General features: G+C 40.6%; 1 long non-coding RNA gene across 13 annotated transcripts in view; it reads right to left on the bottom strand.

Annotated features, from left to right (window-relative positions):
* Positions 1–12209, bottom strand: part of LOC123287560 (uncharacterized) — a 121031-nt gene that overhangs the window by 36164 nt on the left and 72658 nt on the right. For 9 of the 13 annotated variants that reach the window (XR_011504141.1, XR_011504140.1, XR_011504154.1 and 6 more), the window contains 3 exons: positions 11241–11885; positions 8347–8564; positions 1479–2434 (listed from right to left, as the gene is read on the bottom strand). This is a non-coding gene — a long non-coding RNA (uncharacterized lncRNA). The remainder of the gene's footprint in view (positions 1–1478; positions 2435–8346; positions 8565–11240; positions 11886–12209) is intronic. The other 4 variants (XR_011504145.1, XR_011504146.1, XR_011504168.1 and 1 more) reach the window with 1 other exon arrangement.

Raw genomic sequence — 12209 nt, 5'->3', positions numbered from 1 at the left:
CCTGGCTCCTGAGTTACCCAGAAAACATTTTGGAGAAGCCCCAATATAAGAGAGAATGATAATATGCTTACTACTTCCTTTGCCTGGAGTTCTCTTCCTCCAGGCATCTGCATTTCTATGTGCAACACCACCTAACAGATAGGCTACCAGGGCCCGCGCTATAGAAACACAGGAAACCATCCCTCTGCTCTGAACTCCCTAACCCATCTTCCAGCTGTACTTTTCTCCATAGCTCTTATCATCCCTAGACATACTTTAAATTTATTTATGAGTGTTGAGACTTTGTTTTGTTTGTTGCCCAGTGCTTGGTGCTAAATAAATAAACATTTGTTAAGTAAATGAATATAAACCAGCCCTGCTGGTCTAGTGGGTAAGATTCTGTGCTCTCACTGCCATGGCCTGGGGTTCATTTCCCAGGCAGGGAACCACACCACCAGTCTGTCGGTTGTCATACTGTGGTGGCCGCATGTTGCTGTGATGCTGAAAGGTACACCACCAATATTTTAAATACCAGCAGGGTCACCCATGGTGGACAGGTTTCAGCGGAGCTTCCAGACTCAGACAGACTAGAAAGAAGGATCTGGCCACCCACTTCTGAAAAAAATCGGCCATGAACAGCAGCAGAGCATTGTCAGATACAGCACCGGAAGGTGAGAGGATGGCACAAAAGACCAGGAGGGGTTCTGCTCTGCAGTACACAGGGTCGCTGGGAATCAGACCAACTTGACAGCACTAACAACGAAAAATGAATATATCTTTCTACACATTTAAATATTTATATATAAGATATATATATTTTTGGCAATCTTTGCACAGTAGTGAGGAACCATAAAAATGACTGTAAAATAAAAATAAACAAAAATGCAAGCTGAAACCATGAAGAGTAATCTTAATAAAGTGGAAAAATTATGATTTTTCTGTGACCTTTCAAATTCTTTGTTAAAACATTAAAAATTTTCCTACTGTTTAAATGTATAGGTTCATAAAAAATAGTAAAACTAATATTTATTTAGCACACTGTAATTTAAAACATTAGAAACTGAAAATTAAAGTGCTTTGTTTCTTTTTTTTTATTGCAGGGACATTGGATTATAACATTATATAAATTTCAGGCGTACATCGTAATATATTTCGAATTCTGTGTAGATTACATCATGGTCACCACCCAAAAACTAATTATAATCCATCATCCCACACGTGCCTAATCACCCCTTTCATCTTCCCCTCTTCTCCCTTGCCCTATAATAACCACCAATCCAACGTCTGTTGCTATGTAAAGTGCTCTATTTCTTTGTAAAAAAATTTACCGAGACTAGTTTGAATGGCGCTTACCTTCTTCTCGTCACACAACTCATAATATGGAGTGAACATCTTTATTTCACCTTGGTGAACTGTCATACGCCTTTCTAAGTTTGGATCAAATTAACCAACATTTTATTCTTTGAGCTGTTAACGTCATGAAATAACTCTGAGAATACCTTTCATGGGAAGTGGTTTTTGCCAGCATCACTTCTTCTGGGACCTCTTCATTCTTTTCATTACAAGCTCTTTCCTCATTTGTGCTGATGAGGTCACTTCCACTCAGTTCCTCTGGTTGCACATCTGGAGCTTCCAGAACTGCAGCAGTTTCAACATATCCCCACGGGCAGCACCTTTAGCTCCATTTACATTAGATTTGAATCCCATAGAGTTATTTGCACGATGCGGTAAAAGTTCTGTCCTACTGCACAGATATGACGCCGTTTTACTTCCTGCCATAATGCTTAAATGTTCTCAGTTGCATGCTTTATGATACATTTCTCCCCAAATTCAGCTTAGGTTATTTGATCTCCAGTTTCAGTCTCGAAAGCCTGTTCTAGGGGCCGGCTTGGTGGCGCAGCAGTTAAGTGCGCACATTCTGCTTCGGTGGCCCGGGGTTCGCTGGTTCAGATCCTGGGTGTGGGCATGGCACTGCTTGGCAAGTCATGCTGTGGTAGGCATTCCAAATATAAAGTAGAGGAAGATGGGCATGGATGTTAGCTCAGGGCCAGTCTTCCTCAGCAAAAAGAGGGGGATTGGCTGCAGATGTTAGCTCAGGGCTAATCTTCCTCAAAAAAAAGCCTGCTCTAAAGTTCATATAAAACAATAGGTTTCAAAGTTAAAACACTTCCTTGGCTGGTTAGCTAAATTAATGAAGTTGTGTTGGGTGATAAAAAGCAAACTTTCAAGTCCCCAAGAGAAATACAGTGACAGTGGTAGTGCTTTAAAAGGTAAGCTACTTTGGAGCCAGCCCTGATGGTCTAGAGGTTAAAGTTCGGTGCTCTTACCACTTTGGCGGCCCAGGTTCATTTCCGGGTCCTGGAACCACACCACTCGTCTGTTCAGTTGCCATGCTGTGGCAGCAGCTCACATAGAAGAACGAGAAGGACTTACAACCAGGCTATATAACCATGTACTGGGATTTGGGGAGAAGAAAAGAAAAAGAAGAAGATTGGCAACATATGTTAGCTCAGGGTGAATCTTTCCCTGAAAAAAAAGTTAAACTACATTGCCTACATTGTCTCTCTACTACTGGGAAACCAGGAGGCAACACAACTACATACTTTGCTTTCTCTGCTTGAACTGAATAAGAGATGCCCAGTGACCAACCACTCTCAGTCTTTGAAAAGGGCAATGTGAAGGTCGCTGACCATGATTGGCATTTGTTAATTACATAGTGATTTGTGAATCAATGAGTTAGCAGCAAAGTTTATACTTTCTGCAGTTAAGCAAATATACTGTGGTAACTGAAATTTGAACTGTGTTGTTGAGGGACTTGTGTCATTTGAGTAAGATAACTGAAATTCATGCATGTGGGAACCATGCAAAGTAAGGAACATATATATGAAATTATCTATTTCCAGAACACAAGTTTGTATTGTTCTGAAACTGACAAAGAGAAGAGCAACTTAATAAACTGTAGGTGCAGAAAATATAAATCTAGCCAAAGGATAACAGGGTAAAAGAGCCAGAAAGAAGAGAAAGAAGAAATGAAAGTAAAGGAGAAATTCACATGATGTCACAGTAAGGAACTGGAATTTGCTTAGACTGCAGTCTTCAGCTAATTCAAGGAATTGATGGACATGGAAGAACAGAGTGAGTCATCCAGTCCCAGCTTCAGGAGACCGCCTAGAAGAACAGTTTTAGCCTAAATCTGAAAGTTCTGCTCGATTTCAATTTGAACAGCTTTGTCTCTGAGGACTGCCTTCAAATAAAAATCCAGCAGGCCTGGGGAAGTGAAGCCTGGGGGACTTCAAGCCGTTGAGCTCCTACTGCCCAGGAGAGTCATCAGTATCCCTGCCATGCTTGATGCTATGAGATGGGAAATCCACATGGGAGCTGAGAGCAAAAGCGGGGCGCTGAGCAGGCTGAGAACTTTTTACCAAGGAAAGGAGCAACACATTTTATTTTGCTCTCAAAGGTGCAAACACGGCCACTGAGCTCCACTCAACCCCAGGCAAACAACCCCATTTCTACTCCACCAGATCTTTCCTTATCAGCACTGCTTGTAGGCAGCATTCCAGCCTCGTGTCAGGCATTGAATTTCTCAAACTCTTACCTTCTCCCCATTCACATCTGCCAACAAGAAGCCTTGGGCCCCTGAACTAGGCTATATAGTCAGCCTTGCTTTTCCAGTCGGTGAAGGAAAATTTTACCTCCTAGTCACTTCCAAGATCCAGCTTTAGACAGATCTGATCAATCATTTCTTTCCCTTTCTCTAGAGGGAACAATGTTTATCATCTCCCCCTCCAGGGCACACTCCGTGGTTACTTTCCATTCCAATCTTTCAGTTAGACTTCCCCCTGTGTATGTGCTGATTTCTTATTTGGAGTCTTTCATCACAAACTGTAAAACGTATTTAGTTCTTATTCCAGCGCATAGAGTCAATTGTTCTCATTTACCATTCTTTGTCTTTGTACATTTTCAGAATCCTAAATATATTATTCATGGGCCCCTGGGTGGGATGCAGCCCATTTGACTCTTATAGTTGGGAACGTAGTGCTCAAATAAGCAAAGCCAGGTTGTCAGCAGCCCTGATATAATTTTATTTCATACAAAGATCATTTCTGTGTACCTGTAACTAAGTAGGTTGTTTCTTCTTGTCTGTAAATTTGGCCACAAGATATTTTGTAGTATCCTGGAAATAAAGTTTTTCCTTCTCCAAACAAATAAGCAACTGCTACTTTAATAACACTTGATTGGGAGTCAGTGTCTTAATTGTGGGAAAAATACAAAACTATCTTGTACATGAGAATGTCAAATTAATAAACAGAAACCTCATTAAATTAGAGTCAGGAGGCCAAAAGAGGGAGCTCTCTCATCCTACTGTAGCAGAGCCCAACAGGAAGAAGAAAGACGACTTCTTGACCATCAAGAATCACAGCCAACGAGAGACTGTCACAACTCAGCCAATAAAAGTCACAGCACTTCCTCAAGCTCTTTGTTTACAATGGCCCTCCCAACTTCTTCGTCCCCTCTCTGAAAGATTTTCTCCTCCCTTTGCTGCTGAGGACTCGCATGTGGCTTGCCATGATTGCAGACCCCAAATTGTTATTCTTTGCTGATCCCAAATAAACCCATTTTTACTGGAGAAATAACTAGCTGTCTGTTTGTTTAAGGTCAACAAGACCCTTGGAGGTGCCATGGTCAAGCTTCATTTATCACTGTAGTATGCTTCACTACAGGGAAGTAAAACATTACCCCCTTGGAAACCTGCAGTTAGATACCTGGCAACAAAGGGTGGGGCAGAGGAGTGATGGATTCTAAAGGTAAGGTGACTTTTATTTAGTAAAATATGATAGCATCAGGCAAAAGGCAGAGGTGACCTCAAACAGCAGCTACAACCTCAGGCTTCAGAACAGACAAAATTCCCCCGGGAGTTAATCAACGCAGAAGTCTAGCCACACTGAAACTCCTCAAGCTACGGTTGATCGGAGGTCAGGGTTCTCATAAATCTATTTTGCATAAGAAACTTCAAAAGTGTTTACTAAATATGCAGCTACCCCAACTCCACCCCGCAGAGATTCTGAATCAATTAGTTTGTGAATGTTCACAAATCTGGAAGCCACTCTTAAGTCCTGCCTTGACCTACAGCAAAGTGTGAAAATATTTCTAATGCCTAAAGAAGGAACATTACTGATCCTCTTTAAAGATGAGTTAGGAAGAGTGCCAAATGGCAAACTTCTTTTTTGTGAGTTAGTTCTAGGATGTATGTGTTTCAGACATGCTTTGGTACAATCTACAGCCGTGGTTCTCTAATTTGATTGTGCATCAGATTTAGCTGGAGGACTTGTTAAAACACTGACGGTTGGCCCTTCACCCAGAGTTTCTTATTTCATGGTTCTGGGATGGGCATTGGAAATTTGCATTTCTAACAAGTTACCAAGGGTTACTGATGCTGCTGGTGTGGGTACACATTTTGAGAACCACTAATCTATAAGACATGTCTCTATTGCTTTACCTATTGACTTCATGGTAAAGACAGTTTAAAAACCAAGAAGTCTACACATACTAATTGAGTGTGTAATATGTGCTGGTTCTGCTCTAGGTATCTGCGATATTATGAGGAGTCAGTCAGACACTGATGGCATCCGTTTGATACAAATAAATAACCAGTGGTATGATTGATAACAATGCCACAGCATACATGAACATATGTAAGCAATTGGGTCCTAAGAGAAAAATAACGTTCCAAGGATTGCTTTCTATTTCAAAGAAGGTGATAATATAGATGGTGATTATTCACACATCCCTTCTCTCGGGGCACCACGGCTTTTCCAGAGCAGTGTAAAAGACAGGATTTTCCAAAATAAAAAGATAATGTGACATCAGACAAGCAAAATCTTTTAAGTGGATACTTCCAAAAGCCTTTCACTGGAGCTTGTTGCTGGTCGCCAATACATTCAGCAACTAATTCTTACCCTTTCATGCAAAATGGGAACTAGCACTCATCGGTATGGTGTACTCAGATACACTGTGGAGCATACTTAGGGGAGTCCGCCATCTGACTTCCGGGAGCACATTCCTCACAGGCTCAACTTGAGAAACAGCAACTGCCCCTTCACAGGTGTGAGCTAGCGCTCAGGAGCACGTTTAACGTATTTTAATGAGCCAGGTCACTGGGAGAAACTTGAACTATTAATTAGAGTTAACATTTATGGGGCATGAACTTTGTGCCAAGCACTCTGCTAAGTCCCTGAGAGGTTATCTACTGGTTAAGGTCATAAACTCCAAAGCCAAACTCCTGGGCTTTAATAAATAGGTGACTTTGAGCAAATTGCTTCCCCTCTGAGTGCTTCAGCTTCGTCACCTGCAAAATGGAAATACTAACAAGGCCTGTCTTACAGAGAAGTAAAAAACGAGCTATTGTATGCGTGACACTGAAATAATGTCTAGCCCATAGTAAGTGCTCTTTGTGTGCATGTATGATTTTTGAAAAAATGTGTAATCTAATCCTAATGATACTAAGATGTGGGTGCTACTATTAGATCTCTTTTAAAGATGAGATAACTGAAGCACAGAGGGCGTGAGTAATTTTCCCAGCGTCACAAAGTGGTGGAACTACTTCTATGAACTCACGCAGCTCAACTTCAGAACTCATGTTCCTTATCTCAGTGCTATGCTACCTCTTGAGAGAACTGATTTCGAGAAGGCAGGGCTCACAACGTATGTTATATGTAAACATTCTTGGAGCGTTGAACGCAACTACACGTAGGACATGTAAAAACATTTCCAGCAGATCCACATTCTCTTCAGACCAATGAGGAAATTAGGCCATTATTATAATTACTCTTGTCAGAATTGAGGTCTCTGTAAAGGGAGCAGTGCAGTTTTACAGAAAGAGCATTTCCTTTAAAGTCTGACAGGCCTGCCAGCTCTATGTCTACAGGCAAGTAAATTTAAATTCTCTGAGCCTGTCTGATCATCTGTGAAATACTGGTGGCGGTCCCGACCTCATGGCTTTGTTCTGTGGATTAAACGCAACAGGAGATGTAAAGTACCAGCACAATCTCATCCACAGAGTGGATATCAAAAAAAATATCAATTCCTCCTCTAAAAATCACACGCTACAATATTTCCAGTTATAAAAACAAAGCAATACTTCCCACAACCATGTCTTTTTCATAGGGAAGAAAGCACATATAGTTCTTTTGTATACACAAAAAACAGCCAAGTGTGAGTCTTGACCTAGGAGCAGACTGCCCTCGTGGGTGTGTGATGAGCTCCGGCCCTGTCCCATAGGTCAGCTGTTGGAAGGAGAGCAGAGGAAGGCAAAGGAGGCTCTTCTGTCCACTTCTAAGCAAGGCGCAGAAGCGAAAATCTCATTGAACTTTTGGTTCACCTTCACCTCTCCTCTTAAATGCTTGAAATTTTCAATATCTTCCTCCTTTTAATGTCATTTGAGTTATTATAATTTCAGTTATCAGGTTTCATTTACAAGAGTATTTAGATTTTACTCGTAGAGGATGTAGTACAATAACTATTTACCTTGTAGCATCACTGGGAAAAAGGATAGAAAACTGGGGTTGGGAGAACCGGAAGTGAGAAAAAATAATCAATTACATGAACTGTAATTTAAACATGTCAGCAAAAATTATCATTACTTTCATCATGATGGATCCCACGTGGCCAGAACCAAGTGCATGCATGCATATACACACATGTACATATACACACATAGACACATGTGTAGATATAAATGCACATATGTTTTTGGGTAAACATACATAGGAATTAGTTACAAAGGTTGGACCTTACTCAACTGGTTAAGTTGGTTAAGCAGTCTCCAGAAGACTGCTGTCTTCACATCTGAAGCTGGAGCTTACAGTGCACAAGGAAGCAGTGAGGAAGGAAAGAGGGATGCAAAGTTGGGGAAAACAAGGACCATTTGGACCCCAAAGGCATGAGCTAGAACCCATGAGAACAGACTGAAACTTAAATCAGTTCATGCTGCCTTTGACGTTGGTGACGTGGAAGCCAGGTTCTTCTTCACAGAAGTAAACATAAACACCTAGCTCAAGTGCTAGAGAAGCTGAAGAAGGATCCAAGAGAAGGTGGAGCAGTTACAGGCCCAGCGACTGCCTCACCCCAACAGGGTGTGTCAGCAGATAGGAGACAACATGCGTGTGCTACAATACGGCTGCCACTTCACTTCCATTCTCACAAGAATTTCTCTTGTGGCCCAAGGAAACTGGAAACATACAGAAAAGGGAATTCTGGTAAATGTAGTTTAGCTCAGCCAGGTTGATATATTACTAAACTATATAAATATATACATATATGCATATATCCAAATTTATCAGCTTAAACAAGAAACATCTATCTTACACAGTTTCTGAGGTCAGGAATCCAAGAGTAGCTTAGTTAGGTGGTTCTGGCTCAGGGTCTCATGACGTTTCAGTTCACAATGGCTGAAGTCATCCGAAGGCTTGGCTGGGTTGAAGGATCTGCTTCCAAACTCACTCATGCAACTGTTGCTCCGACGCCTCAGTTCCTTACCACATGGGCTTCTCCATAGGGCAGCTCACAACACAGCAGCTGGCTTCCTGTGGAGTGAATGATCATAAACACAGACAGAGACAGAGACAGAGAAGCTACAGTGTCTTCTTCACTTACCCTCAGAACTTACGTGCCATTACTTCTGCCATATTCTATTGGACACAGTTCATCCCTGGTACAATGTGAGAGGGGACTACACAAGGATGTGAATACCAGGAGGTGGGGATCATTAGCGAACATCTTAAGGGCTGCCTACCACAAATGCTACATCTGAAAAACAATTCTACAACACTACTAAAAAAAATGCCTTCAATTTCAGTATGGCGTATTGGTTCTCTTCTGCTTAAGAAGTGGTATCCTCTTTTCATTTAATCTATGGACTCCATCCACTTTTCTGGAAACAATGCCTTTAATACCCAAAGCTCTTCTTTTGTATTGGTCTTTACCTGTCATAGCACATTCCCCAAACATTGTCATATTGGGTCCTCACACAGCTAGGAAGACGACAAAACTAAGGTTCAAATGCATGTCATTCAGTTTCCAAAGCCAAAGTTATTTTTACTATTCTAAAGCTAACTTGACAGCATTTGCCTTGTCAAAATAACCATTCTGTATTGTTAATAGTACCGACAGGTTCATAAGCAACTGCCACAGTTTAGAAAAGTTTTTTCTCGTCTCTCTCATTGCAAGTAGTTTTTCTTTAGCCTGACTAGATATTTTCAGCACTATTTCCCTATTTGTCATTTTAAAATCTAATTACATGCTTTGTGCTAGTTTGTATTTTTGTATCTGTGAAGTATATGGGGCATAGTTTTCTCAACTACAAAAGATCTTGCCAAATATAGTCACATACATTTTAATGTTTTCATAGATCTTTTTTTTAAGCTAGTGACTTTCATTATTTAAATTATTTCTTGGATGCAAATTAGACAACTTTAGGTGACAAGTTACTCTTCCAATTATATCTAGTATTATTTACTTATGGAGATCTTTTACCACTGATACAATCTTTGTAACCACAAAGTGCCTTCTCTGAAGCACAGAATCATGGTTGGACCTCCAAATTCCAGGCTCTTTTCCTAATTAGTGAATTGACCCAGTAATTAAAAAGGAAATGAAAAGGGAAACAATGCCTTGCTTTCCGCTCTCTCCTCAGCTATGAGTCCCTCTCCTCATCTTCCCTGTAATTCACTACAGCCAAACTTGCCTCTAAATAAAGATATCTCCATCCTCAAAGCCACACAGACCCCCAAAGTGCCTTTTCCCTCCCCAAAAAGGCACCCTCCTTCCCTGGTCCTGAGCAAAAGTATATTAACACTCTAACATTTTGAGTAATAATATCTCTGTTCCATCTTCCAACGCTACCCCCACCCTGCTACTGATGAAGTTTGCACCTGAGCTGCCGGGTGGAATATCGTTTCACCTCTCTCTGGTATTCTGTATAATTTTTCAACCATTATTCAGCTGAATGCTTTTCCTTAGGCAACTTCACTCCTTTCGGGACTCACAAAGTTGTGAGTTCTTGAAGCTATCAACCAACCTTCTTGAAGTTTCTGGGTAAATAAGGAAAGTGAGCTTCATTTACATTTTTAGTATCTCACAAAAAATACATTTTTTAAATGTGGCCTCTTAATGTGAGTTGACCTTAAGGTATATCCTCACATCACACTATATTCAAGTTGCTTTAATAGCTCCTACTGGGACAGCCCAGTGGCACAGTGGTCAAGTTTGTATGTTCTGCTCTGGCAGCCCAGCATTCGCTGGTTCAAATCCTGGGTGTGGACCTATGCACTGCTTGTCAAGCCATGCTGAGGTGGCGTCCCACATATAAAGTAGAGGAAGATGGGCATGGATGTTAGGTCACGGCCAGTCTTCCTCAGCAAAAAAAAAAAAAAAAAAAAAAGAGGAGGCTTGGCGGCAGATGTTAACTGAAGGCTAATTTTCTTCTTCAAAAAAGCTCCTACTGTGTTACATTGTGATTTATTTACTTATATGACTCTTTTCTCCCAAGTCACTTTTCCCTCCACTTTTATTTCCAGAGTGTAGCAAAGGACCTGGCATACAGTAATTATTCAGTAAACAACGTGCTGAATAAATTTATTCTTAAATCACTAAGGTATGACTCAAATTTCTAAATAAATTAGTCTAAATTTCAACCAAAAGATGGAAATGTTTACATTCTCAGGTAAACTTGAAAATAAGAAGCCGTCCCTGGATTTTGCAGTTGATCTATGCTCTCACTAAAAAGTGTCAATGGGAAGTTCTGTTTTTTCTTAGAGTATCAGTTTACATATGAATTATATATTTTAGACAGGTTGATATAGCCATAACTATAAAAATAGATTTCTCTCATCTATTAGGGAAAATGGCAGTGCATTAGAAAGGGTCAATAGAATTAACCAAGATCAATACCTAGATCCTCAGCAGCAATATGTTACTGCTAGATTATGCCCAAGAAACAAAACAGTTTTTAGAACTCAGAGCTACTAGGGTGGCAGCAGTTTTTCTTGCACTAACTTCAAAAAATATTTACAGGAGATCATCAAAAAATATTTATAGAATGAATTATTTAATGATTTATAGTTTATTAAGTTTTCATGTTATATTGTGAAAAATTTACAAACCAGCATATAGAGTTATAACTGCATGTATGAAAAGTTCTAACATATAGAATGGTATATATTTTTTAAAATCTGCACTTTTTCCAAGAGGCCCATCCTCACCTCCCAATCCCTGCCATCTTTGCTTGGAGAGAGAGGCCCCAATCACCTGGTAGGTGGAGGGTGGAATATTTGGTATTATAGATCTTTGCCTAGAAGCTGGAAAGTGTGATACACTGAAACCTGCACGTTGATTTATGTCACTAGATATTAAACATATAGCATCCAAATGTCCATGTTCAGTTGAAATGCTGGACCACCTCTTCCATTTATCTGCTTTCCAGCTCCACGAGAACCTCAGGAATCAGAGCAGTTGTGTCCGGAGTTTGGGACTTAGGTTGCAGGAAGAATTCAGCCTTTGGTTAAAAATGCTCTGCCCAGTTCACTTCTCTTTCTGACCAATAGCTCTTTGTCTATAAGAGTAGGCTTTCTTGAGTGAGGAGGGATGCTTGTACTTAGACATTATCTCTTCCAAGAGATTTCACCTGACTTCATTTGTCTCCAAGTGTCCATCATCTGCTGAGCTCTGGACTCTGATGATTTCCCTTATTTTGGAAGCAGGATCTTCAGCAGCTGAGCCCTCCTGACCTGTTCTCTATGTCCCCCCATAATGAACAACCAATGAGAAGCTCTCTGCACTTCCAGGCTTTTCTTCACCTCCCTACTCATCAAAACAAGTCCTTCTGCCAATTTTCTTCCATGCTTCCCCTGCAACAAGAACAGGTTATACTAATATGGGTTAATGCAAAGTCAAAAGTGGGGAAAAGAAGAGAGTTGAGAACAAGGAATAACTGAATCAGTGCGTGTCGAGGGGAAGGGGGACCAGATGGGAGAAGGGATTGGAAGTATGTATAAATACATGAAACTAGCCTTCACCAACTTTACAAATATTTCATGGCATATCATGTGAGCTGCTTCTAAAGAGCAAAGGGAAAGGTGGGCACCAATAACAACTAGGCCTCCTTCTCTCTTTCTTAAATTTAATTTTTATTGTGTTCAATAACATTTAAAACTCTTCATCTTCCAGCCCTT

Source organism: Equus asinus, chromosome 1 (genome assembly GCF_041296235.1).
Source record: "Equus asinus isolate D_3611 breed Donkey chromosome 1, EquAss-T2T_v2, whole genome shotgun sequence".
NCBI lineage: Eukaryota > Metazoa > Chordata > Mammalia > Perissodactyla > Equidae > Equus > Equus asinus.
Note: the sequence above shows the minus strand (reverse complement) of the source record. Positions and strands in the feature narration are given on the sequence as shown.